At 39.7% G+C, this 27,495-nt stretch overlaps 1 protein-coding gene across 2 annotated transcripts in view; it reads left to right on the forward strand.

Annotated features, from left to right (window-relative positions):
- The first annotated feature begins 20,823 nt into the window (after nt 1–20,823).
- Nucleotides 20,824–27,495, forward strand: part of LOC139744107 (ras-specific guanine nucleotide-releasing factor RalGPS2-like) — a 104,618-nt gene continuing 97,946 nt past the window's right edge. For both annotated transcript variants that reach the window (XM_071654566.1, XM_071654571.1), the window contains exons 1-2: nt 20,824–20,987; nt 22,990–23,105. The gene's annotated coding sequence lies outside the window, so the exon portion shown is untranslated. The remainder of the gene's footprint in view (nt 20,988–22,989; nt 23,106–27,495) is intronic.

Below are 27,495 nucleotides of genomic sequence, written 5' to 3' on the forward strand. Positions count from 1 at the left end.
TGTTGTTGTTGTGGGGGATCAGGGGTATTGGGAAAATCATACCAATGCCAATGTATTGGGGGGGGGGGAGACAAAAGGTACAATACATGAACAGTAGATTGCATCTTTTGTGAAAAACACACAACTAATTTTTCCAAATTCTTCTGACATCACTAACTGCTTTGAATGGTTTGTTCTGGACTGGACACTGGGGATTTGTCATAATACGGGGCATTATCACTGCATCTATCCATGCCATGATGCATGTACTTACAGCAATTCTGCAATCCAGATTGAGATGGGTCAAGCTACCGGTACGCCTGTATCGCCACTCTGCACAGATATTCTGCAGTATGTCATCAAAGAAGAATCCTTCACATATCTGCAGGGAGGAGAGAAGAGAGAAGGAAACATCACAGGTAGATTAGACTTTCATGTCAATTGATGCAAACTTCATAAAAAAAAATCATTAGTGTTTATATACTTTAGTATCCACACAAATACAGTATGTCTCGAACTCCGCAAAACAGAAATCATAGGAAATATAGCGTACTGTACTTCCAATTACTCATGTAAATCTGAACCAAATCTGTTGTCTGGAAACGTTGATATGACATTGACTTTTCTTTGTTGACTTACGTTGACAGTAGGCCTACATTAGCGCCAATTCATCTTGCAGTAATGCTTTAATTATCCGAGAGGCACAACTGCACCAAGCACGTGCATCCCTTGTAGATGCACTGCACTGGAGCTCACATCATCACACAGACAGTATCTAACAGCACCGGCGACCCCAACACATTCATGTCGCTGGCCCGCACATGCTATAAACACTCTGCACAGCACAGCCCTCTCTCAAAGATAGCGTCTTCGTTTTGGGAGAGTTCTCATTTCAAGCAAGATTCAAGCAAGGTTCAAGCAAGCTATTAAAGTACGGTGTCTGGAGCATTTTTGCAACTTTTGAAATTCTGTAAAAGGTGGATTATTAACTATTTCATGTGAAAGAGAATTATGTCACTAACATATATTTCAAATTTCAAGGCGAAATAATTATCTTATCTCCAGAAATTTAACTTTCAAATCACTGCAATATTACACCTTTTTTGACGAGCACGCACAAAAATGTGTCCAAATCATGTTTGCATGTGACTTTGCAAACAACGCCGATAAGCAGCATTCGCGTACGGATCTCCAGCGACCGGTTAATGAGCGTACAGCGGTTTGCTAGAATGCGTAACCAGCGCAGAAGCCACTCCCCCTTGTGTCGTCATACTTTGTGTGTGCTGTGTGTATACCTACATACATTGTACACAGCGCTCAGCGTTGTGAATGAATACGTAGCGCATGCCTCCAGGCCCAGCCAACATCGATCGGCGGACGAGCGAGCATGCATGCTTGGAGTGTATTGTACATGTACTACCTACACACACGCTACTCTACTATACAGCTGTGTACATGACGACTACTAGCGCTATACGAAATACACCTCGATTCTGTCAGTCAGAGTAGATCAATGCTGGTAGTTCGTGTGAAAAATTTAAGGCTATAGCCCCGGAATTGGTGCTACTTTACCACCATTCATGCATACATTCATGGCTAAAGAGTCTAGCTTCAGAAATCTTTTGCTTGCCCTGTTTGTCGATTGGAAGTTCAGTCGTAAAAATCGGTATTTGTACCTTCCACCGCTTAACAATCGACATGCCTGATGCGTTGTGTAGCCTACTAGGCTTATCTGCTATGTAGCATAAAGATCGCGAGAAAGACTGCAACTCGTGCATCGTGAGTGCACTTTTCTATTGAAGTATCAAAAAAAGATATCAATGACTCTACATGGTCGTTTGTTTGTATTGCTAACTAATACATTGTAGGCCTATTATGATCATTACCAATCCAGTAATAGTACTTTTTCTCCGTTGAAAATGATGTGCCAGGTGGTTTACGAGCGTATGGTAGTGTTTCCACTGGCACTGCATCCATGCATGCATTATATGCATGTACACATTGTGAATGCTGTACAGTCGTAATCTCATAGAACTCAGTGCTGTAGAACTATCGCAAGCGAAGCGACAGCTCTGTTTCCTGTGGCACAGGTGCGCACGTACTCGTAGACACACACACACATACACACACACACACACACACAGCGATCTAGCGAACTACTGTAGCTAGCTTGCTATGGTAGACACACACACACACACAGACAGAGCGAGCTAGCTGCATGCACACACGATCAAGCTTCGCGCCATGTGGCGGCGAATGCGTGCAGATTTACATATGCATGAGCGTATTTGCGCGGACGTTACTATGGTTGTTGCATACGAAGCCACGCCTGACACGTTCGCTGAGACCAAAAAATTATTGCACGGGGTGTTTTTAAAGCAATATCCCCAACCCAAGACGTGGAGCTAGCAAAAAACTAACCTCACCATCGGATTCAGCATATCCTAAACTACTCGCACGCCACACGCTGGCTTGAGTATCGAAGCAGACGCTGAGATACGAGGACATATGTGATTCTAACGATGTTTTCATCAACTTATCGTCGGAAATGTTTACCAGCGCGCTAATAGGAGATGGAGACCAACTTCTTCTTTCATATGATACCAAATTTGTTAAGATTTGTTGGCTGCTTGCCATGGGGAAAAGACGATAAAGGCAAAATCCGGCTCAAAATCTCATGTCAAAATCGGCAATACGCGCGTTTCCATTGCGCCCTATGGGAGTTGCGTGTTATGAGATAAGGCGCACATTCGCGGTAAGGTTGGCAGCGCATGATCCGACACCCTAATTAAAGCTTGAATCCGTTGTCTCTGCTGAAGAGTCTCGGTCTATATGCATGATATGGTGCAATTGGTAAGGCACTCCATAGGCATACAACATGGTAGGCCTACCAACTTATTTAGGATAGGCATGGCAGGTAGTGAGAAATCTGATTCAGATGTAACTGTACAGTACCATTATGCACTTGTCAATGTAATGACTCACCCCACTACCCCCGGACATGGCATGGATCTCGCCAGCGTATATCACCCTTGTCGGCCCCGACAAGCGTGCGGTTTGAAGAAGCAATTGCCGACAAGGGTAAAACTTGCCGACAAGGGTAACACCACGCGTGAACTTGCCGACAAGGGTAACTTGCTTGACGAGCTAAGTTCGGACCGATTTCTCGCCTTTTTCAGTCTTTATTATCTGGCTAGAAAAGAAGCTAGATGTTGAAAGCAGCAGCAGTTTACATACTTATACAAGCGCAAAAATTTACCCACGCAGTCACTGCACCGATCACAACAACGCGGCTCAACAGAGCGACGTACTAGCTGATACCAGGGAGGTCTCACCTCCCTGCTGATACACACCACATCACACACTTGCTCACTCACATGCGCTCTGATTTGGGATCCACACACACAGTCATGCACAAGCACCCAGCCGGCCACTTATCCAGCCGCCTGCGTGTACAACGCTACAGTGTATTGTGAGAGGGAGAGAGGAAGAGAGGGTCGGAGGCCGAGGGAGGCTGAGGAAGGCTGACACGTGCTCGCTTGTTGTCACGCTTGTTGTCGGGTTACGCAAAACAAACGATATGAAATGCATGCCCCCCTACCCTCCGCCAAAGGTTGTATTTTCTTTTTTGGCTGCTTTGGTTTGTTTGTTAGCTTGTCTGCCTGTCTGTCTCTCTACTCGCAAAATAAGGCACAATTTGGGAACAGATTAGGATGAAATTTTCAGGAACAGTTGGTTGGTAAAATGGCGCAAGGAACAAATGATTAAATTTTGATAGTGAGCAGAATTTATAATACCACCGAAATTCACCGCCAGGATCCAGGATCTTTAGACTTTGTTTCGTATATTTGAAAGGATTCGTATCAATTCTTTAGGAAGCTGGCCATCGGCAAAATGACGCAAAATTAGATGCGTTCAAAGCATTGCCGCAGAGAGAAAATTAACTCAATTTTTCGTTAAAAAAAGAAAAGAAAAAAGAACGTGCGATGGAGTAAGCAAATGCAAATTGTTATCTAGGTTTTGGTAGTTTCAGTTGGTTATTTTTTTTTTAAATCTAAAAAGCCATGCGTTCCATTTTAGCCTTTCCAATTTCTATGGATTTGTAAACGTCATTCGTGAATATTCCATTTTCCTTCTCCGGGCCGAAATTTATAGTAATTCTGTCATGATGGTCTTTCAAGTTCAACGTATACGTAATGCTCCACGTGCTTCTGGCTTGGTTTGTTAAAAGGTGGGTTAGGGGCCTTCATGGGCAGAAAATAAATGATGATCATTCATCAATGTTCCCAGTTGGTTTACATGCTATGCATGTACACGCTGTTTACGACCACTGAAGCAAGGTGGCAGTACGTACGCGCGACATTCTTTATCTGACACCTGGCTTTCGTGGAAATATCATGGAAATTTCCACAAGCCATGATATCAAGTTTCCCCACTGCTTGAGGTCGTGCTTTTTTTTTTTATTCTTCGTCACGAACATCAATTTGTTCAACTTGAAAAGTGTAGATAATTTGCTTTGAGGGAGTGTTTCTTTCTTTTCTTTTTTTTTTCATTGCAGCATCGGTAACATTTTGTTTTGTTCATCGTCCGTGCATGGCAGGGGTTCATGGGAGGAGAACGATAGGAATGACTGGGGAGAAAATAAACTGCGAAGAAGGAAGCATCTTTTGAGCGAGCTGTCTTTGTTTTTCTCTACACCAGCATCAGTTATCGCCACCAAGATTCATTTTTTTTTCGCTACTCCGACAGATTAATGATAAAATGATGCTAGATTCTTTATTCTGAAGGTTCGTTAGTCCAAGAATGATTAAGAAAAAATGTCCGTTCATTTCACGACGAAATCAGTTTTGTTATTTCGAACGTTCTGCCAGTGAAATTTCTGAATAAAACGACGGCACAAAACAGCGTGTTTTCGTACTCTAAGGGTCTGTTATTCCGACAGAAGTAGTAATGATGAAATAACAAATTGTAGATTCTTTATTCTGAAGGTTCGTTAGCCGAAAATTGAATAAAGAAAAATGTCCGTAAATTTCAAAACGAAATCAGTGCGTCATTTCGAACGTTTTGCCAGTGAAATTTGGAATAAAACTGCCCAAAAAACAGTTGCACTTTTCTTACTCTTAGGGTTCGTTACTCCGACAGATTAATGAAAAAATAATGCTATATTCCTTATTCTGAAGGTTCGTTAATCCAAAAATGATTTTAAAAAATGTCCGCTCATTTCACAATGAAATCAGTTTTGTTATTTCGAACGTTTCCGTCATTGAAATTTCAGAATAAAACGACGGCCCCAAAACGGTTACAGTTTTCTTTTACTCTGAAGGTTCGTTACTGCGAAAGAATAACGATATAATACTTTAGATTCTTAATTCTGAACGATCGTTAATCGGAAAACGATAAAGAAGAAATGAAAACGGTTACAGTTTTCTTACCCTCAGGGTTCGTTACTCCGAAAGAATAATGGCAAAATAATACTCTACATTCTTAATTCTGAATGATCGTTAATAGAAAAATTATAAAGGAGAAAATATTCGTTTATATCCAAACGAAATCAGTTTTGTTATTTCGAATGTTCTGCCAGTATAATTTCGGAATACAACAACGGCCCCAAAAGGGCGTTTTCTTATTCTGAAGGTTTGTTATTCTGAAACAATAACGATGATTGATGATAGATTCCTTTCTGAAGGTTCGTTGATCGGAAAATAATAAAGAAAAAATGATTGTTAATCTTCGAACGAAATCAGTTTTATTTTGAACATTCATCTGTAGTACCGACCTTTGGTGTTGTTGTTGTTTTCGATTACAAACCTTCGAAGTACTCAGTAATGAATCGTTTCATTTTATGATTAAACAAACCTTCGGAATAATGACCATCATTATACATTTTGTATGATATCTCTTTGATGTCACGGCCAAACTACCGCAGTATACCCAGAAAGGAAAGTGCAACGATGTCCCGAAAGTTCTCGATCGCTTCTCGCGCATCTGCATGCAATAGGCCTACCACGTGGTCGAGCAGACGGCGAGAAAGCAACACGGCGCGCGTTGTTGCGATGCAGAGGCGGCTAATTATTGCAACAGTGAAACAGGAAAGGCCTAAAAGAAATCGGAACCTCCACCATCGGCACCTACTTCTCTTTCATTTATTATTTAGGAACTGCCGCTAACAAAAGGTATGGAGTTTCTGCATTGTTTCTGTGAGAATATGCCCCTCACAACGTTCATTACATCTCCGTGAAAATGTCGCATTTAGTGGCATTTTAGCGGCGATTTATCTGTGTTGTATTGAGCATTAGCGAAGGCTTCCGCGCTTCGCGCGGGAGGGGGAACCCCCCTCCCGTACCCACCCCCAGAACAGCGCGCATAAATGCCGACAAGCGTGAAGAAATTCCTGGCGAGAACCCTGCATGGGTGCGTCATTTCCTCGTTTGGTCCGTCAAATTTGTGACCCAGGTGTGCATCATTTTACCAGCTATGTCCGTCAAATTTTTGACCGAGAGGTGCGTCAAAATCCCATCATTGTCGTCAAATTTTTCACCAAGGGGTGCGTCATGGTACGTCACTTGGCTATGGAAAACAACACGCATATTCTGAACCGAGGGGTGCATCATGGTATGCACTTGGCTATGGAAAACTGCACGCATTTTGGCACGCTACCAGTGCCGGATACACGTACTGTACGTACCGCGAGTGAATTTACAGTGAGCGCTTTCCCGCGGGCGTTTTTTTTTAAGACGGCACAGATTGGGGCATGGCGCGTGTTAAACCTATGGGAAAAACATTGGGTTAGGGTTTTTGGTTATGGTTATGGTTAGGGTTAGGGTTAGGGTTGGGGTTAGGGTTAGGGTTAGGGTTAGGGTTAGGGTTTGATGGTTAGGGTTAGGATTAGGATTAGGGTTAGGTTTAGGGATAGGGTCCCCGATAGATTTTTAGTTTCCCCAATCTGTGCCGTCTAAAAAAAACACGCTTCCCGCGGCGAGTGAAAATCAAAGTCGGGAAGCGTTTTGGAGTAGGCCTAAGAGGGAAAAATGCAAATGATTTAAAAGCCACCCTTTCTCCTCACATTTTCTTTCCAACAAACTCATGAAATCACGCATACTCAATCTCAAGCCAGACGGACTGTTTAGCGATATAACGATTTCAACCTCACAGTACGGTACTAAATAGTAAAATCAAAGATCATATTGACCGATTCTGTGACGCGCTATGTGTATTTTTGGCACGGGCAGCGCCATACTGGGTGTATCAGCCGACCCCCCCTCCGCACTCCCCCACCCCTCTCCCTACATTAGCACGCGCGCAGAATGAAAAACTGCTTCAGCCAATGGGCGTCTCGTACTGAGTGCGCGAATGCTTGCTAGTGCGCGAACCTTTGTTACAAGTGCGTGATAAACATATTGCCCCGGGGTGGGGGAGAGCAGGGGGGGTCGGCTGATACACACCATGGCTGCGCCCTGTGCCGTAAAATGTCTGCTGCCCTCAACGAACCCGAATCAGTCAATACGGAATTCCGTATACGATCTTTGGTATACCGTTGCGTGGTGCGTACTGCGCGTACCTGCAGTATAGTAGCAGGCAAGTCGAGTGTTAGTGGTGCGCGACTCGCTCGCTAACGCTGTGCAATTCGCAAGTGAGCAGCGTGCTCGTTATTCCTCATCGAACGTACATCGTCCATGTGTTGCATTCAACCGGACTAGAAATGGCCGCGCACATACAGCGCATCTGCAGACAAGTCATGGCCAGGTGACTATGGATTGCATGCACATACATTCGGAATATCGTAGCAGCAGAGTGATGTACGGTGAATGACGGTACGGTGCTTACAGGGCCAGGGTAAGGGAAACTTGCCGAAACTTTGACAAATTGTGTTTACGAACCGAAAGAAAATGAAATTGCGTGAATAAAGCGTATGCAAAAATCCTTTCAGTATTTACGGGGTGCGTCAAATGTACCGAGGATGTCCGTCAAGAAAGTGACCTAGGTGTTCGTCAAAAACCCCGTGTTGTCCGTCAAAAAAGTGACTGTGGTGTTCGTCAAAAACCCCGTGTGGTCCGTCAAAAAGTGACTGTGGGGGTGCGTCAAAAACCCCGTGTGGTCAGTCAAAAAATGACCATGACGCACCCATGTCCGGGGGTAGTGGGGTGCGTCATTACATTGACAAGTGCATTAGGCCTAACACTAGGCCTACCAGCTACCTGGTACTATGAAAAAGGGTGGGTCCTACCACAATTTTACAAAGCAAGGTCAAGGACTTGACAAAAACATGTTGTCAATCAATGTTGTCATGAAGATTGATTGTCATCAGTCATTATCACTCATTACACACATAACTGCACATTTTCATTCGATAGATGGAAATTTATTAAATGAGAAGGCCTACCATACCATACCGACTTCACCAGTCAAAGCCTAGCGTGTTAAAGGACAAGGTTTGTGCAATATTTTCCTGGGTTGCTGTATCTAAAGAATTTAACCCCACACTCGTCTCCGACACAATCATACATGCAACACAAATAAAATCTAACAGTAACACTACACAGTTTCTCACAGATCTTCAGAAATCGGTAGTAACATCGTTAGTGACGTGCCTAACTTGTTACAGTTAGTAGGCCTGTAAACACTACAGTTAGTGCCTCTGTTTGGTGCAAGTAATTGAGTATATGAATATAAGAACGACCCAAGTCCAATTTTTAAACCAAATTCAGTTTGACATGGGAAATTGTAGCTTATGCATGGACTCATCTTGTGTATAAATGATAAATCCTAATTACCCCCGGAAGTGCCTGAAATAAGTGAGTTAAATCTTATATGAATGTAAGAAAGAAGGACTTGGGTCATTCTTACATTCATATTATAGCACCCTCTCTCGTCCTTCTCTCACCACTATAGCAGAATTTCATATATATGAATCAAAGAACGACCCAAGTCCATATGAATCAAAGAACGACCCAAGTCCATCACACAAAATGGCGTCTCCACAATTAATGTTAATATTAATTGTCATAATGGTATATGTTCTAATTTGTATATACAATGTTGCCTTCCCATCACAGTTAAATAGAATATTATTGGACAAACAAAAAAGATATGAAGTTTTTTTTAGTTTACTCGAAATGGTCTTCCATGGACTTGGGTCGTTCTTATATTCATATACTCAATTTTGCTGGTAGGCCTACCACGGGTATGGGGATATCCACAGCTGCTGCACGCAGCGATCTGTGATGCACATTGCTGTCATTGTGCTCTGCAGACTTTCGGCAGTATCCCCATCCACAGGTGCACAGTCTCCTGCTAGCTACCCACGCCTGCTCGCTACGCTACTGTCGCTAGCTCTTTTCTCACCTGAAACAACCTATCAAGCATATCTTTTAAGAGTTCATCTACCTTTACTGCCGCAAATCGGCTACTAGTATCTGAAGATACGATAAGTTTGATTTTATCTACGATAAGTTTGATTTTACCTTCTATTTTGCGTTTCTGCTTGACATCTCGATCGGTCCTGGGACCTGCACGCGGATTTCATTGCACATCATACGCTGTACGCACGCACGTACGGACGGATGCACGCAACAGATTCTGGATGCACGCACGCCGCGTACATGCATTCATCTGCATCGCTCGTCTCGGTCAGGGGTTCAAAAAGAGAATAAGGGGAGAGGTAGAAAGGGGAAAATTTAACAGATTACAATCATTTATCAATGGAAAAGTTGAGCAATTCTTTGCTCAACTTTGCCACTAATAAATAATATTCATTTCTGGTCGGTATTCTGTTTTCGTTTGATTGTAATCATAATTGCTTACAAATCTTTGCAGGTGTATGCACGTACACATTGCACACGCACAAATCCTAAAAATAATGTTTCTGAAGAGTATAATAACTTCTCTTAGATTTTTAAAGGGATCGTATAGTTTTTGTTGAGACCTAACTTCAGGTTTCTAACATTTTTTGGTAAGATAATGAGAAACCTCTTTAAAAATATGAAAGAGCATGTAATTCCAAGAGGAATCCGACATTTATTTGATGAAAATTGGTTTTGAAATGGCTGACATAACATCCAAAATAAAGCGATCTGAATAAAAGATGGGACCCACCTTTTATCATGATCGCTTTGTTTTACTTTGGGGTGGTTTTTTTTTTTTTTTTGGATGTTTCAGCAATTCCTAAACCGAATTTCATAAAATAAAATTTGAATTCCTCTTGAAATAGTAGGCCTATAAGACTGGTCTGTATACTATTTCATTCTTGGTATCCAGCAAAAAGTTAAAAGCCCAAATCTCATCTCCACCAATACTGTACCATCCCTTTAACCGTGTGAAATACTCAATGAAAATGTTCTTGAATGTATTTTGTATCGCAATAGTGTACATTATAGCGCTGATTTCGTTCTATAATGATGTATAATTGTAAAGTACTGATACTTTTTAGTTCATGTATTGTGTAGCCCAACGTATATGAGGAAGTAAATACAATGATATTGAATTTTTCATCAAAAAGAAAAGAATAGGAATGTACGTGAAAGATCTACGGCGAGTCAATGCGAATCAACATCCGATGAAGCCTCAGTGCAACAAAAAAAGCAGGCGAAAGCCCGCATAGGTACTTTGATTGTAAATTAAATTCGCTTCTAATAGACCTAATGACCCACGAATATAAAAGAAAGAAAAAACAAGTATGATAGCTTAAAGGGGTAGTACAGTATTGGTGGAGATGAGATTTGGGCTTTTAACTTTTTGCTAGATACCAAGAAACCATCAGTAGGCCTATTATAGGCCTACCATTTCAAGAGGAAATCAAAGTTTATTTGATGAAAATTGGTTTTGGGATTGCTGAAACTTCCAAAAACAAAGTAAAACAAAGCGATCATGATAACAGGTGGGGCCCATCTTTTATTCAGATCACTCTATTTTGGATATGTCAGCCATTTCAAAACCAATTTTCATCAAATAAAATGTTGGATTCCTCTTGGAATTATACATGCTCTTTCATATTTCTTCAGAGGTTTCACATTATCTCACCCCAAAATGTTAGAAACCTGAAGTTAGGTCGCAACCAGAACCAACGATCCCTTTAACCACTAGGCTTATACTACGAGTATGAGGTGAAATATGCATAGAGTCCTTTAAAAAAACAATCGCGTTATATTACACAATCGCCGAGTGAGTTGCGCTTATATTGTGGTGTTTTCAAGAACGTCGACATTATACGTGCAAGAATGTGCGATTATAAGTCAAGACAGTTATGCGGAAAACCAACATAGCATAGAATAATCATGTCAAAAATTCCATATTATATAATTGTGTGTAGCACACCCACCATAATATTGCATCAATCGTGCACCAATTACAGTCTCATCTTATAGAGCATTGAGTATATATACGCTTTCCTCACAACTAATGTGCATGGTACAATATTGCATCTGATTGCTTCATGAAAGACCATTTTTTGGCGATATGATTGAAGAAAGAAGCAATGAAATAAGAACAAAGTGTATATTCAAAATGCTGCGAGGCATTAGAATAATTCAAAGAATCCAATTTGATTATAGGTAACTATCTTTGCAACATTATATGACCTGGAGCAAACATTTCTGTTGATTCCCCAGCCTCGCTATATTCACACAGGTCCCATTATTGTTATTAGGTTTATTGCTTCCTTTAATGAAATAAGAACATTATAGTTTCATAATAATCTTCTCATCCATTTACATGGGCGGATCCAGGAATTCAAAAGGGGAGGCGCCTTTACAAAATTAAAGGGGTCGCACGCGCCCCCATTTTTTCTTTTTGTTTCTTTTGTTTTGACAAAAAAAATAAATAAAATAAAGAAGGGCGCGCGCCCGGTGCGCCCTCTGGATCCGCCTCTGCTTTATGACACTTCAATATTCTCATGCTAAGCCTATAGGGCTCACACCTGTAAATAAAATAGACTGTCCCAGACCCCTTCACAAATTCGTACCAAAGATACCAAAATAAATGAAGAAAAAAATTAATTAAAAATCAATGATGTAGTTTGGCAAAAAACTGAATAGCTGTAGATATTGAGTATGAATTCCTCTACAAACTGCATTTAGGTTGGAAGATGAAAGCTTTTCTGATGGAATTTGAGGGGACTATATTTCATTGGGTACGTGTACGGAAAATAGGTGATTTTTTGAGTGACAAGAACTCGTAGTCTGGCTTTGCGGACCCCTGGACAGAATTAGAGCAGAACAACCCACCCTGGCAATCTGATGGATGAAAGGTAATATCTCACTTATTCAGGCTAGTGAAGATGAAACACCTCATTTCTCCCAGCTATCTTACAGAATTTTTTGAAATTTGAATTTTAACACACGTCTCTATGGGGAATTATTTACCCGTGTGAGCCCTATAGAGAATGCACGCAATACATGCAAGTCTATGGGAAGTATTCATTCCATACAAGCTCTGCTGGTTTATGTTGATCTTGTATTGTGTCAGATCTCTCTTCCTCCCTCCCCCTTCTCCTCCCTACCCCCCCCCCCCCCTCCCTCTACCTCTCTCCTCTATGTATACTCCCCCCTCCAAACTCTATCTAGCTACAATTTCTTTTCTTATTATTATGTTCTTGTGGTACTAGATCTTAGTAAATAGCAGTCATCAGTATCACACAACTTTGAATGACTTCTTGTATTGTGTATCTTGTATTGTGTCAGATCTCTTCCTCCCTCCCCCTTCTGCTCCCTAACTCCCCCCCCCTCTACCTCTCTCCTCTACTCCCCCCCCCCCACTCTTCCTTGCTACAATGTCTTTTCTTAATATTATGTTCTTGTGGTACTAGATCTTAGTAAATAGCAGTCATCGGCAGTATCACAAAACTTTGAATGACTGTGTTAATCTTGTATTGTGTATCTTGTATTGTGTCAGATCTCTTCCTCCCACCCCTTCCCCTCCCTACCCCCTCTCTCTACCTCTCTCCTCTACTCCCCCCCCCTCCTCAACTCTGCCTTGCTACTATTTCTTTTCTTAATATTATGTTCTTGTCACTAGATCTTAGTACATAGCAGTCAGTCATCAGTATCACACAACTTTGAATGACTGTGTTATTTTAATGTATTTCTTTGTTATGGCTACCACTGAAACAGCTCAAAATACATAAAGTTAGTCTGTTTGACAAAACAAAGTCTTATCAAGTACTTTGTAGGCTATAAGGTGATGATGACACACCCACAATCAAGGATAACTGCCTGGATCTATGTATTCATCTTATGAAGAACTGATCAAAACTGAAAGATTTATTTTTTAAAAAACCCTAAAGGGCATGATTTTCTAAAAGTGTCCCTTTGAGAAGCTTTATAATCCTTGAAAGTGTAATTTCTCATATGATGTAGGGGCAAATATCATAAAAAACACATTTATGATGTTTAAAAGTCAAATAAGAAATATGACCTCCACTATAGGGCTCACACCTGTAAATAAAATAGACTGTCCCAGACCCCTTCACAAATTCGTACCAAAGATACCAAAATAAATGAAGAAAAAAATTAATTAAAAATCAATGATGTAGTTTGGCAAAAAACTGAATAGCTGTAGATATTGAGTATGAATTCCTCTACAAACTGCATTTAGGTTGGAAGATGAAAGCTTTTCTGATGGAATTTGAGGGGACTATATTTCATTGGGTACGTGTACGGAAAATAGGTGATTTTTTGAGTGACAAGAACTCGTAGTCTGGCTTTGCGGACCCCTGGACAGAATTAGAGCAGAACAACCCACCCTGGCAATCTGATGGATGAAAGGTAATATCTCACTTATTCAGGCTAGTGAAGATGAAACACCTCATTTCTCCCAGCTATCTTACAGAATTTTTTGAAATTTGAATTTTAACACACGTCTCTATGGGGAATTATTTACCCGTGTGAGCCCTATAGAGAATGCACGCAATACATGCAAGTCTATGGGAAGTATTCATTCCATACAAGCTCTGCTGGTTTATGTTGATCTTGTACTGTGTCAGATCTCTCTTCCTCCCTCCCCCTTCTCCTCCCTACCCCCCCCCCCCCTCCCTCTACCTCTCTCCTCTATGTATACTCCCCCCTCCAAACTCTATCTAGCTACAATTTCTTTTCTTATTATTATGTTCTTGTGGTACTAGATCTTAGTAAATAGCAGTCATCAGTATCACACAACTTTGAATGACTTCTTGTATTGTGTATCTTGTATTGTGTCAGATCTCTTCCTCCCTCCCCCTTCTGCTCCCTAACTCCCCCCCCCTCTACCTCTCTCCTCTACTCCCCCCCCCCCCCACTCTTCCTTGCTACAATGTCTTTTCTTAATATTATGTTCTTGTGGTACTAGATCTTAGTAAATAGCAGTCATCGGCAGTATCACAAAACTTTGAATGACTGTGTTAATCTTGTATTGTGTATCTTGTATTGTGTCAGATCTCTTCCTCCCACCCCTTCCCCTCCCTACCCCCTCTCTCTACCTCTCTCCTCTACTCCCCCCCCCCCCTCCTCAACTCTGCCTTGCTACTATTTCTTTTCTTAATATTATGTTCTTGTCACTAGATCTTAGTACATAGCAGTCAGTCATCAGTATCACACAACTTTGAATGACTGTGTTATTTTAATGTATTTCTTTGTTATGGCTACCACTGAAACAGCTCAAAATACATAAAGTTAGTCTGTTTGACAAAACAAAGTCTTATCAAGTACTTTGTAGGCTATAAGGTGATGATGACACACCCACAATCAAGGATAACTGCCTGGATCTATGTATTCATCTTATGAAGAACTGATCAAAACTGAAAGATTTATTTTTTAAAAAACCCTAAAGGGCATGATTTTCTAAAAGTGTCCCTTTGAGAAGCTTTATAATCCTTGAAAGTGTAATTTCTCATATGATGTAGGGGCAAATATCATAAAAAACACATTTATGATGTTTAAAAGTCAAATAAGAAATATGACCTCCACTATAGGGCTCACACCTGTAAATAAAATAGACTGTCCCAGACCCCTTCACAAATTCGTACCAAAGATACCAAAATAAATGAAGAAAAAAATTAATTAAAAATCAATGATGTAGTTTGGCAAAAAACTGAATAGCTGTAGATATTGAGTATGAATTCCTCTACAAACTGCATTTAGGTTGGAAGATGAAAGCTTTTCTGATGGAATTTGAGGGGACTATATTTCATTGGGTACGTGTACGGAAAATAGGTGATTTTTTGAGTGACAAGAACTCGTAGTCTGGCTTTGCGGACCCCTGGACAGAATTAGAGCAGAACAACCCACCCTGGCAATCTGATGGATGAAAGGTAATATCTCACTTATTCAGGCTAGTGAAGATGAAACACCTCATTTCTCCCAGCTATCTTACAGAATTTTTTGAAATTTGAATTTTAACACACGTCTCTATGGGGAATTATTTACCCGTGTGAGCCCTATAATGGTTATCCAGCGATCAAACGGAAATCTGAAGTATTTCTCTCGAAACGCACCAAGTGTATCGATCCATGAAGATATACGTGATTTGTCAGCAAAAGACGGATCAAAACACAACTATAATCGTCATATCCGCACAAACACCACACAAACACACACCCACATTACACACACCCACACACATGCATACACAAGTTCATCGGCATACAACGTCGCAAAAAAATGTTATAGGACCTATACTTATTTCTATACAGTGATAGTTCCTATTGGGTGAGTCTGAAATTGAGGGTCCATATTGTTAAAAATTGACAATTTTATAGATTTAAAAAAAATGTAATGACAACAAGTCATTGACACACACAAACACAAACAAAATTAAAGCGTACTTCAATATGATTATTGATTTTTGATAGGTAGATGAGAGGTGGTGAAAGTTCTCCACGATTCTTTCCTTGATTGCTATGGTCGCCTGAAATGTGTGCTATTATTCTTGAAATGATATAAGTGAATCATAGAATCTATATACCTCTGATAATATCTGGTGTCATAAGAAGCTTTGTCAATGGTAACCACTTCGCTAATGCTGACGACAATCAAACAAATTCATCTGTCATTATTTAGTCGAGGGGACTGCAGCTTTGACATTATTAAACAAAACAAAACAAAAGTAAAACAGTTAACATTGTGGTTATGTCCACTTTGTTTTTATTGTTGATTGATTTGTTACTTTATTGTCCACTCTGGAAATTCTCTGTATACATTGGATATCACAACAAAATAAACATCAAATACATCACAGGTATACACCACAGACATTATCACAAAATACGAATGAAACTAACTTATATTAAAATGCAATAACATATGCACCATAGCAGCATAATACAAAAACTATGTCACTTTTATACAATTTATTCAACTCATATACATAATTCTTATAATCATTAATATCGTCTCCTGCATCATCATATTGTATAAATAAGTGACATCATGCACGTTTTATTGGAATTCCTAAATGATTTGGGATCCTCACGATGTGTGTAGATTTCTGTAAAGAGACTAAGAGATCAACTAATAATGTCCAGTTGTCAAGCAGTCATCCACAAGTAAAAGCTAGTTTTCTGAGTACTTGGTAATAACATCTCTGCGGTATGGACAGACTCCCTCTGTTGTTTTTCACCCCAAAGAGTGCCGCAGTGTATAGCCACTTTTGGGCCACTCTTCACTTGCATTAAACTCATCATCCACAATACACCCAGTCTTCAAAACCACCTCGTTATTGTTGTCCAGATCTTTACAATTTCCGACGCGGCAAGTTTGAAATTGATTTCAGTATGTAACATAACAATTAAGAATTTGTAACTACTCCTGCATGCAGTCAATCGATTTTTAGCATTAAATTTAAGCGTGCCTGTAGTAACTCATTCAAAAAAAAAAAAAAAATGACGTCCCATTTGGTACAATGTTTGCAATGAAATACACCGCTCTTATAGGTTTTCATCTTCCATTCGGTCTTGGAATTAACTTTACATCTTGTTGTTTTTCTCTGTAGAAAATAAAATGGAAGCCGATTGCATGTTAAGGTTCGCAAGATGGCGCTCTTTCAAAATTCTGTATGGGGAAAGTCGAGCAGTCATGTTATGAAAATGGGACAGGTGGATCTTTACGAGTTGGATGTAGACCAACTTTTCTAATGGTATGTACTAGCAGGTTCCTTCATGTCTGTTCGTCCTTGTGACATTGAAACAATGTTCACTCAGCATGCAAATGAACGGTCCTTGAACAGATTTTTCGCTCTAGAACTCATAACTCTCCCCTTTAAAAGATGTCATCATAAATGTCTCACCTCTTCAACAAGTGCCAGTCAGATGCTGGGGAAAAAATATTGTCCCAATTCATAAAGAATCACCATCATCATTGAAAAAAAAACAACACCCCAACAACTTCCGATCGTTCTATAATACTGATCATTCCACAAAACTCCCGACGTATTTTGCATGTAGACTCTTATAGATGGATTATGTTAGGCAGTGGAAAATGAACTGACTCCATAAAATTTGGAAACCGGAGCTACGTATTATAGTTAAACATTCTGAATTTCATTCATTCAATCAAAAATGCCCACAAGCCAAAGGCTGTGATGACCATCATGGGATGGGTCTAACGAATATATTGCACAAAAACTATATATTTACAGTGTATTTAAATTTGATTTGGTTGAACAATGTTGCAATTGAAGCATCTATGTTGTGGGGACAAGACGTGGATCGGATCACTCGAAAAAAAAAAAACACACCACAAAAACAAACAAGAACATTAATTTACCAGTAGGGCCTATATGCAAAATTAATCAATGTGCCGCTGCGTGAGCATTTCATGATATTGATTTATATGATGCTTTTGATAATATAAAAACAAATCGTTGACAGTTTTTATAGGTCCTACTTGTTTCAAGTATAAACAAAATCATTATTATATACATCATAAACATAATATAGTTGTAGATCGTGCAATATACCACGTATACGTTCCCGGAAGCAATGATGACTGCGCAAGACCATGTGTCAAAGTATAGTGCTGCTGCTATTGGCCGCCGTCGTAATTAAGTTGCAACAATATATAGAAAGCCCACAAAAATTAAACAATATCATGTATGAAAGTCACATAAACTTATACAAAAAATACGTGCGAGTTCAATTCTTGACACATCCGTATAGGCCAATAAAGGGTGCAATTAACAACTCTGCAGAAAGTTCGTATACGATCATTACTTGATTGGCCCCCACCTATATTATGCACAACGGCGAAGCCAGGATTTGATCTTGGGGTGGGGGGGGGGGGGGTGGGTGCGGTAAGTCTGAGAGGGAGCGAAGCGACCGAGCCCGAGCGAGAGGAGCAAGGGGGGGGGGGGGGGGGGCTCCAACGGTGAGACCTTTTTGCATTTTGATGTTGTAAATGGTGCAATTTGATGCATGTTTTTGCGCGTTTTATCGCTTTGAAACAGTCCTACTTGTTTAAGGTAGCAATATATTTTCACGTCGATTATTAATGAACAATTTGGCTATAAAATGGTATCATTTTAATAAACTTCTTGTATTAATTCTTACACTGAATATCATGAAAGTGAGTGAGGGGGGGGGGGAGGGTGCGGGAGGGGGTGTCCCCCTCCCACGGTGAGAACTTTTTGCATTTTGATGTTGCAAATGGTGCAATTTGATGCCTGTTTTTGGTTGTTTTATCGACTTGAAGCAGTCCCACTTAAGATGAGGTATAACAATATATTTTGATATAGATCATCATTGAACAATTTGCCTATATAAAATGGTATCATTTAGACAAACTTCTATTCTTACAATGAATATCATGAACGCTGTCTGTTCAGCAATCAAACAGAAAAAGCATACACACGAGGGTGTATAGATAAGGAGCATTTCCCTTCCCACACGAAGGTGATTTTGCATTTCAGACCTGAAATTCAGCGATTTGGTGTAAACATTTGGTGCAATACTTAGAATTTTTCCAGTGCCAAATAATAATGGAAATATAGGGCTTTTCAGGGAAGTGGTAAAATCACGGTATTTAGCTCTTATTCCCAATGTGCATCATCTCTGCGTAAATGTACAAAGTTCAATGAGGTATAGGGGAGGGGGTTTTGTAACCCCTCCCGCTCGACGGAGCTTTTGCGTTTTTAGAATTGAAATAAAGCGATCTGGAGCACACTTTTTGTGGAAAATTCGGAAATTGTCATTCCCCAAAGTATACTAAGTCTATAGTGGGTTACCAAGCAATGGAAGGGTGGCAAGATCTAAAGATAGCTCTCCCATATTGAACAATCTGGCGCACACTTTTGTTGGAATATCTGGAAATTTGTCAATCAGAAGAGATATGTATAGCAAGTCTGTGGAAGGAGATTCTGTATAATAAATTCTCTGATTGCAGTTAAACGTTTTGGTGCACACATTTTGTGGCATATTTGGAAAAATGTTTATGCTCAAAGTGATAGCCACAGTCTACTTGTATGCATGAGGGGCGGGGAGAAGGCGTGGGCGAGTGTTGTCACCACCCTTCCCGTGCGATTGAGCTTTTTTTGAGATATCTCGTATACGCAAATTTGATTGAATATTTGTGAAATTATTTTAAAAAAAATTGATCTGGGGGAACTGAGGGAGGAAAGGGTCGATTGAAAGGGGGTATTCCCCTCGTATATGAGGGAACTTTGAGTTTTCGGAATATAATTGATAAGTCTTGTGCACTGAGAATTATTTAGAATTTTTTTTTTTTAAAATCAAAAAAGTGTACTAATGCTAGGGAAAGAGGCACAGAGGGGGAGGGTTTTGGAGGGGGATACCCCCTCCCAAGCACGAGAGATTTTGCATTTTTTGAATTGTAATTCAACAATCTGGTGCACACTACTTGTCTTAAAGAGAAATATTGAAAAAAAATTATGATGTTACATGATGAAACGTTGAAAGGGAGACCCGTTTCATGTACATGCATACATGCATTTTTTTTTCCGCCTCCCAAATCCCCGGTCCAAATCTTGGGGGGGGGGGGGGGGGTGCGACCGCCCCCCTTGGCTACGTCAGTGCACCTACAGCTTGCACGCGCATCGTAACAATTTTTATGTTTATCGCGGAATGGCCAGAAAGTGATTAAGATGAAAAAATGTCACACTATAATATCGAAACAGGAGGAATATTATAGCACCACCACAAAAAGAGCCTGTTGAATCACGCGCGTTTAGTGAACAAAGGTCTAGCGATATTGTAATATTGTGGAAAAGATATGAATAAATAACTTACGTTATATTATTTGCATTAATACATTAATGATAGGTGAAAGGTCGTGTAGATATACAGTGATTCAGATTAGGCCTACGTGAGAAAGCGGCAAGGCTCTTCATTCGATAGCTCTATTTCTTTCTTTCGTTTTAAAGAGACTGCGTGCGTATTATGTTTGCACTGTACATTATTCTGCAATGACAAACATTATTTTCAGAGTTTTTTTTTTAAATAGAATCTGACTCAAAAGATGTGATTAGTGGCAGCTGCATGTGAATGATCAATAATTCTTTTCAGTTTTCTTCTTCTTCTTCTTCTTCTCCTTCTTGTTGTTATTCTTCATCTCCTTCTTCTTCGTTTACTTTACGGAAACAGATGGTATTGAGAGGAGAAAAAGTCACTCTTCAGTTGTTGATGACGGCCATTACGTTGTAACGTTGAGTTTAGATTCTTCTTTTTTTTTTTCTTCTTCTTCTTCTTCTGCATTATATATGCCTCCTTCAATAATCTGTAGTTACAGCTTATGCCTACTTTCTATTTTTGGTATCTGAAATATCGATAGCATATCGATAGCCTTGTTCTTATATCGTGATCGATCGAGCAAACATATCGGATCGGAGCTCATTTCACAGAATTTGTGTACGTACGTGCGTATGGACAGCCACAACCAGAACCACCCGGTGAGAATTACTCGATTTTTCTCCTGCTAAACAGAATACCTTTTGGTATTTTGCTTCGTAAGCTCCTTCTGGATATTATCAGAGTCTGAATTCCGATGTCAAATTATGATCTATCCATCTGCTACGTGAAATTTAGTGCCACGGTGAGTGATCTCTTGACTAGGTGTGTTACACTGTGTAGAACAGTGCTACTGCTAGCTAAACCCGACGTGCGTCGACCGAAAAGCAGTGGCCGCCTTGCGAAGCTCGACGGGGATGTTTACCAGTGCAGTATGTGTGCACTCGTGCAGTCAAATGTACACACTTTTTAGTGTGAGCCAATATGGTTCATTTTTGAAGACCTCTGGAGGCTCTGTATGCACTGTATACTTCAGCTGGCCAGGAAAGTTTGGCCATTCTGTAATGCACCTGTACTGTAGTAGTAATACCAAAGTCCAAACTGGAAGTCCTGCTGTAAAGTGTTGCTAAAAACTTAGCTGCAGTTCTTCTTCTCCTTCTAAATTTACTACGATTGTACTAGAACTACTAAGTTACTAGTCTACTGTCTGAGTACTGAATACTAGGTTAAGTCACGTCTGTGTATGTTTGGCAATTTGCCTCCTTCAAAACAATTAATTTAGATTAGGTTTAGAATCTAGGCCTAACGTTAAAGTTAATGGTCTGGCTGATTCTAGCACATAGCAGATTAACTATACACAGCCCAGTCGCTGTAGGTAGCGACACAGCGTACTAACAGCGTCTGGTCGGGATTGTGCACTTGTGTCACTGTGTATGTTCACCTGCTGTAATTCACGTTAATGGCTTTGTTTCAAAAAGTCCATGATTAGGGTCTAGATCTATAACATCTGTTTCATGTATTAGAGTAGGATTAGGACTATCTAAACGTTCTGTCGTTAGATTGTCAATGGATTTTATAGGTCTAATGATGATAATAATTATACAAGAACCTCAACTAGAAATCTAGTACAATGTAGTAGAGGAGCATTTGGCCAAGTGAAAGGTAACCCAGAAACCCTGTGGAGTTCTCTTGTGCATGCTGTAGATAAATCTAGATATTCATTTATCAACTTTGATTAAATAACTTGTTTTATTTTAGAATCTAACATATTTCACAGCATATGAATGTAAATTATTAAACCCAATTGTTGAGTATCAGTATTTAAGATATTTCTTGCTTTGTGATCACTCATGTACAGTGTATTATTGGGTATCATAACTTAACTTCTAAACAACAAAGACAGGAGTCAGTTGGGAAAGCCCACCAGCATTTGGTCACCTACCAGAATTCGGTCACTTATCACTAATCAAAAACCAGCAAGTTCTATTGTCACAATACATGCAGCGCAAATCACATCATTCCACATACATTACTGGCACTGTCGTTCACAACAGGATAGCTTTTCGTCCCCTCCAAAAATCCATCCAAGATCCCAAATTTCGCCATCAAAAAACAGAATTGGCGTGTTGACTTTTAAGAGTCAGGGTCGCCGTAAATGTGCTAAGAATTGAGAAATACGCCATTCTCACAAGAGAAAATCACACAAGTGCGATTTCTTGCTTTTTGCAAGCTCAGACTGAGATGGTATCCGCAAAATTGCAAAAGAAAAAGAAAATCTCTACTTTCCAATGCCGTGACTATTTATAGGGTCTACCTATGTACAGGGGTTGAAGGCAAAATTGTGCCGGCTTGAAAGAATTCAGTCACCAACGGGTGCCTCAACGTCCCCAATGCAATTTTGCACCAACAAGATATGGTGCTGCACATTTTTCAGCGGCCTTGAATGGGCATTGACATTGAACGCGCATATTGCCTGACTGAATTTTGATCGCGTTAACCGTATTCTGGGGGATTATCTAGGTGATAATTTTGGGATTTTGTGAAAGTCCATGATGTATTTAACAAATTACGATTTGAGATGAAGAAAATTTGATATATTATTTACTATTTGATATACATTGTTGTGGATATGATTTTGATATGTACTTGTATTATTTTAGTTTAGAAAATATTGCAGAAAAGCTTAAATGACCGAATACTGTGGGTTTTACCCTATTGTTTCTATTTGGTGTGAAATGTTCATAGTTATACACTTAGATAGTTAAGAGTGTTGTGTCATATTTTTTTGTTTGTTTGTGGATTCACAGGCCACCTAATTGTGTATTACTGCCAGTCCAGTCACCTTTGAACTTGTCATAATTCGGTCATCACACACTCTGCGGGATTGTTGTCGCTGTTGGGATGTGAGCACAAGTGGAGTCAGGTAAAACATGATTGTCAGATGACACAGATGCAATATGCATCAGTAAACAAAGTGGGTTTTATGCCTGTACAGTTTGATAACAGTTTGGTATCAATCTCATTTTTGTTTGTTAGTTTAGATCTGGTAACGTAAGTCTGGTTGTCATCAAATTATATGGAGTACAAATGTAGATAGATACAAACTCTCCTTGATAGAGAGAGTAAACGTTAACTATTCAAGAATCTAGGCCTCTGTATTACACATATCCTGACTTATTTTGTATGAAGTGGTGGCTGATCCAGGCGGGGGTGCACCAGGCGCGCCCCCCATTATTTTGTTTTCAAACAAAAGAAAAAAAAAGGTGGGTGGGCACATGCACCACCTTTAATTTTGTAAAGCCACCCCCTTTACGGAATTCCTGGATCCGCCCCTGGTACAAGTGTATGACCAGTGCAAGTCTCCCTAAGTGTAGCAAGATAGCAAACACACAACTTGGCATGGCCTTATCACACCCTCTTAAAGAAAATGATTTAAAAAAAAATATGAAGCAGAGAGATTAACAACAATATACACTCACCTACATGCATTCAACGTGTAGCTATACAGAAATAAGGAGATGAAGAACTGCATACAGGTCAACTGGTACATTAGGTATCCTAGAGCTCACTTAAAGGGGAAGGCTAGTAACTGATCAGTGGGAATCAGTGGAAATGCTGGGAGATGATTGTTCCAATCCTTATGGGATTCATTCAAGAGTTCATTGTATATCTATTGTTGTGTGAAAATGATTTGCTTCAGAATGGTCTCATATTCAAGTAATGTGCAGTTTAACGTTTCCAGGTAAGCGTCCCTGGTCAGTGACGGGGCATTAATCTGCACATTACGTGAATATGAGACCGTTCTGAAGCAAATCATTTTCACACAACATACAATGAACTCTTGAATGAATCCCATAAGGATTGGAACAATCATCTCCCAGCATTTCCACTGATTCACACTGATCAGTTACTAGCCTTCCCCTTTAAGCATGAAATGCTGTGTGTGGCCTAAGTCAACATGACTGCCTTTCTAGATACCATCAGTTTTCATACCCTTCTTGTATGGTTGGTTGTACACGCATGACCTCTTACTGGCCTCTCTGCAAGATACTGAGTGAGAGCTTATAGATGCCCAGTGTGAAAAGGTCAAAAGACTACCTGTTACAAACATGATAATCTCCCACAGTGACTTGTAGGATTCCCTTCCTGACACACTTCAGTAACATGTACAATAATGTGTACATCCAGTAATCTGTCTCCTGCATTTGTATGTTGAGATACTGGGCCTCTGATAGTGCTCACATACTGCCTATTGTAAAGTGTAGTGTGTAGAGAGCCCAGGAGAAAATATTGCCAGAGAAGTTGATCCACTGGCTAGCTTGGGACAGATACAATGTAGCATCGTGAGTGAAAAAATGTCAATCAGGTGTCTACATTCTATGGTGCTGTATGCACTATAAACCATTAAAATTAATACCAGTACTGTAAAAGTGGATATTTTCGCGTGACTAATCTTTTGCGCTCAGCAGGGTAAGAAGAGTTTCGTGTGTTTTTAATTACGCGGAATCAAGACCTCAACTACTGGAACATATAGCACGCAAAAATATTCGCGTGCTTTTATTTTCGGGCCAGTTTCTGGTTGCGCGAAAAGCGCAAAAATTTCTACACTGCGATTATTTCCACTTTTACAGTAACTCCTTTCTCTAATTTCCTCTAACAAGTAGAAACTGTATAATAGCTTATAAAGTATTTCCATTCACTACCAGTATTCACATGTGTCAGCCCAATTTGTGTGTGTGTGTGTGTGTGTGTGTGTGTGTTATTCATTTTGTGATAGAATTATAAATGTACTAAGAAGTTTTAAAGTTAGAAATTATAGTTAATGGCCTAAAATTGTGGTGCTGGTATCTGGAAGATATTTTGATTCAGTCACAAAAATGACAAGAAAATAACTGTTCAATGATAAGATTTAAAAAGAAAATAAACCTTACTCTCGAAATAATTACATTGTATTCTGTTTAGTTTGGGTACAATGTACACTTTGTACATGGTATAAAATTTTAGGGTATTCCCCCATGTACAAAGGGGAAGTCCCCTGGAAAAGGAAGTCCCCTGGAAATTACTGTATACAACTGGACATCCTGAAGATAGCCAAGAGTTAAAAGCAGTCCATAGCTTATTTCAGGACTTAGTGAATTGCATCTGTGCAATCATGTTGCATGGGAACAGTCATGAACAGTACAATGCATTACTTAAGTATGTGATTCATGCCTGTCATTATCATGGTGTGTTTCTTATGCAGTTTGCATGTGAAGTGCTTCCCGTGCAATTATGATAAAATTGCCATTGGACCATGTGTGATTTATCACCTCTCTGGGAACGTTTGTCACCACTTTGGGGACTGGAAAATAATTTTCGAAAAGTATGGTACAAATGTAGTGTTCTCAAGGGAAGTGTGGCCATTAAGTGTTGTACAGTTTGTAGTGCTTTTTTTTCTTTCACGCTCGGAATCAATTCATAGCTTGAAAACATGATCTACATTGTAGCCGCTAAGATTCCATACCGAACTGTAATACTGGCTGCAGAAGATCATTTGAAACAAATAAAGTACAGTGTATTCTTCATACAGAAAATATACAGTTTATGTTGACAAAGTGGATAGGAACTTTCTTTTGACTGTACAGTGTTCTTGCATTTGAGTTATACAATTCAGAAAAAAAAACACCCAAAAACAGTAACTCACATTATGTATACTACAGTACTGTACATAGTATCATGCTTGTGTACATGTACATTGTACATGTGGATGCAATGTGATTTCACAACACACAGACACACACACACACACACACACAAGTACCAGAAGTTTTGGATGAGTGTGCCATATTTCATTTGGAATGTAATTGCTGCATCAGCCTGTCCAACATGTAGAAGGAAAATGCATAATATAAAGTAAAATATTCAGACTGGTAGCAGTTTCAACCCCCATCCTGTACATTGTAGATAGTGAAAGTGACTTAATGGTATAGAAATTTCTGTATTGTGTATGACAAATGAACCTTGATTAGAAGTGCTTGGTTAGAAATCCCTCCTAAGAAGACTTTAAAAGATAAGAATGTACTTTGTTCTCGACGGCTTGCATTCAACATCACCATTGTGTGCAGCCTACAATTGTACATTGTAAATGGTGATGCAGATTAACCTGTCATTTACTGGGTATTCCCTCTCGAACTTCTGTTTTGTTTTTTTTTGTTTTTTTGTACATTTGCACAAAGTGCTGTCATTTTCATTAATGACAACTTCTTGAGGAATGCCATGTCCATTGTGCATTGTAGGGAACCATGTTATTCCCAAACATTCCAAAGTGGGTGCATTTTATTGAAGAAAGAAGCCATACATTGGTATATAAAAGGTATAGGGCAGCGTACAACACTGTAGTGGATGTGCTCAGGAGATTCAGTGTACTTTTCTACATTTTGTACATCAGTGCCAGTGGTTCCACCTGTGCACTAATCTAGTGAATGCTTTTAATGTCCTACAGCACTATAATACACACCACACTGTTTAAGAGTGTGTTGTACATGTGTAAGATGTGCAGAAGCCATTTAGCTTGCATTGATGTACTCTGATATATATACAAAATTTGTACAGCAATGACACATACATTGTAGTAGGCCTATAGCCAATTTGTTCGCAAAGGAAGAGCAATTTAAGTCAACATGAAGCCACCAGAATTCACAGTTTACATTGTATATCAAGTTGAAAGTGCATGAATCTCTTTCCATTAGGGAAACTAACGGGGAACTACAGTGTATACTGAACATCAAGAGTGCAGAAAACACATCCACAATGCGTATCACATGCACAAATTCATGTCATGCTCTGAATTGATGGGGTTGTACAACACAGAGCACCAAGCATACTTTAATGTAGCACGTTTACAACACTGTACCTAAGACTAATCCTGGACTCGGTGAAGTTGGAAAATCATTCATGCTGCTTTCCAGTCACATTGGAAGACCATTTTCAAAGTCTGCTCTTTATTGTAAGTATTTTTTTACTCTGGCAATTTGTGTGTGGGAATAACGCAGAATTCCCATGCAGTTAGTCAGCCCTGCGTATTGTCCTGTGCTGAATAGACGATTTGTTACACTATTGATTGACCCCACTTGGCAAACAACAGACATGAAGAATGGCTTTGCTGTCCTCTGTATTCTATGAAGATTTGTGATGCACAAGCAGACATGGTTCCTTTGAAATGACCGCCATTGATCAGCTTTGGGACTGGAAGAAAACATGAATATTTCTATTCAAGTGCATAGCAGCATGAAAGATTTTACAACACCCTCCAGTTCTTGCAATATGCTTCTTCA

Source organism: Diadema antillarum, unplaced genomic scaffold, assembly GCF_040938485.1.
Source record: "Diadema antillarum isolate AM-2024a unplaced genomic scaffold, OU_Dant_1.0 scf00000035, whole genome shotgun sequence".
Classification (NCBI taxonomy): domain Eukaryota; kingdom Metazoa; phylum Echinodermata; class Echinoidea; order Diadematoida; family Diadematidae; genus Diadema; species Diadema antillarum.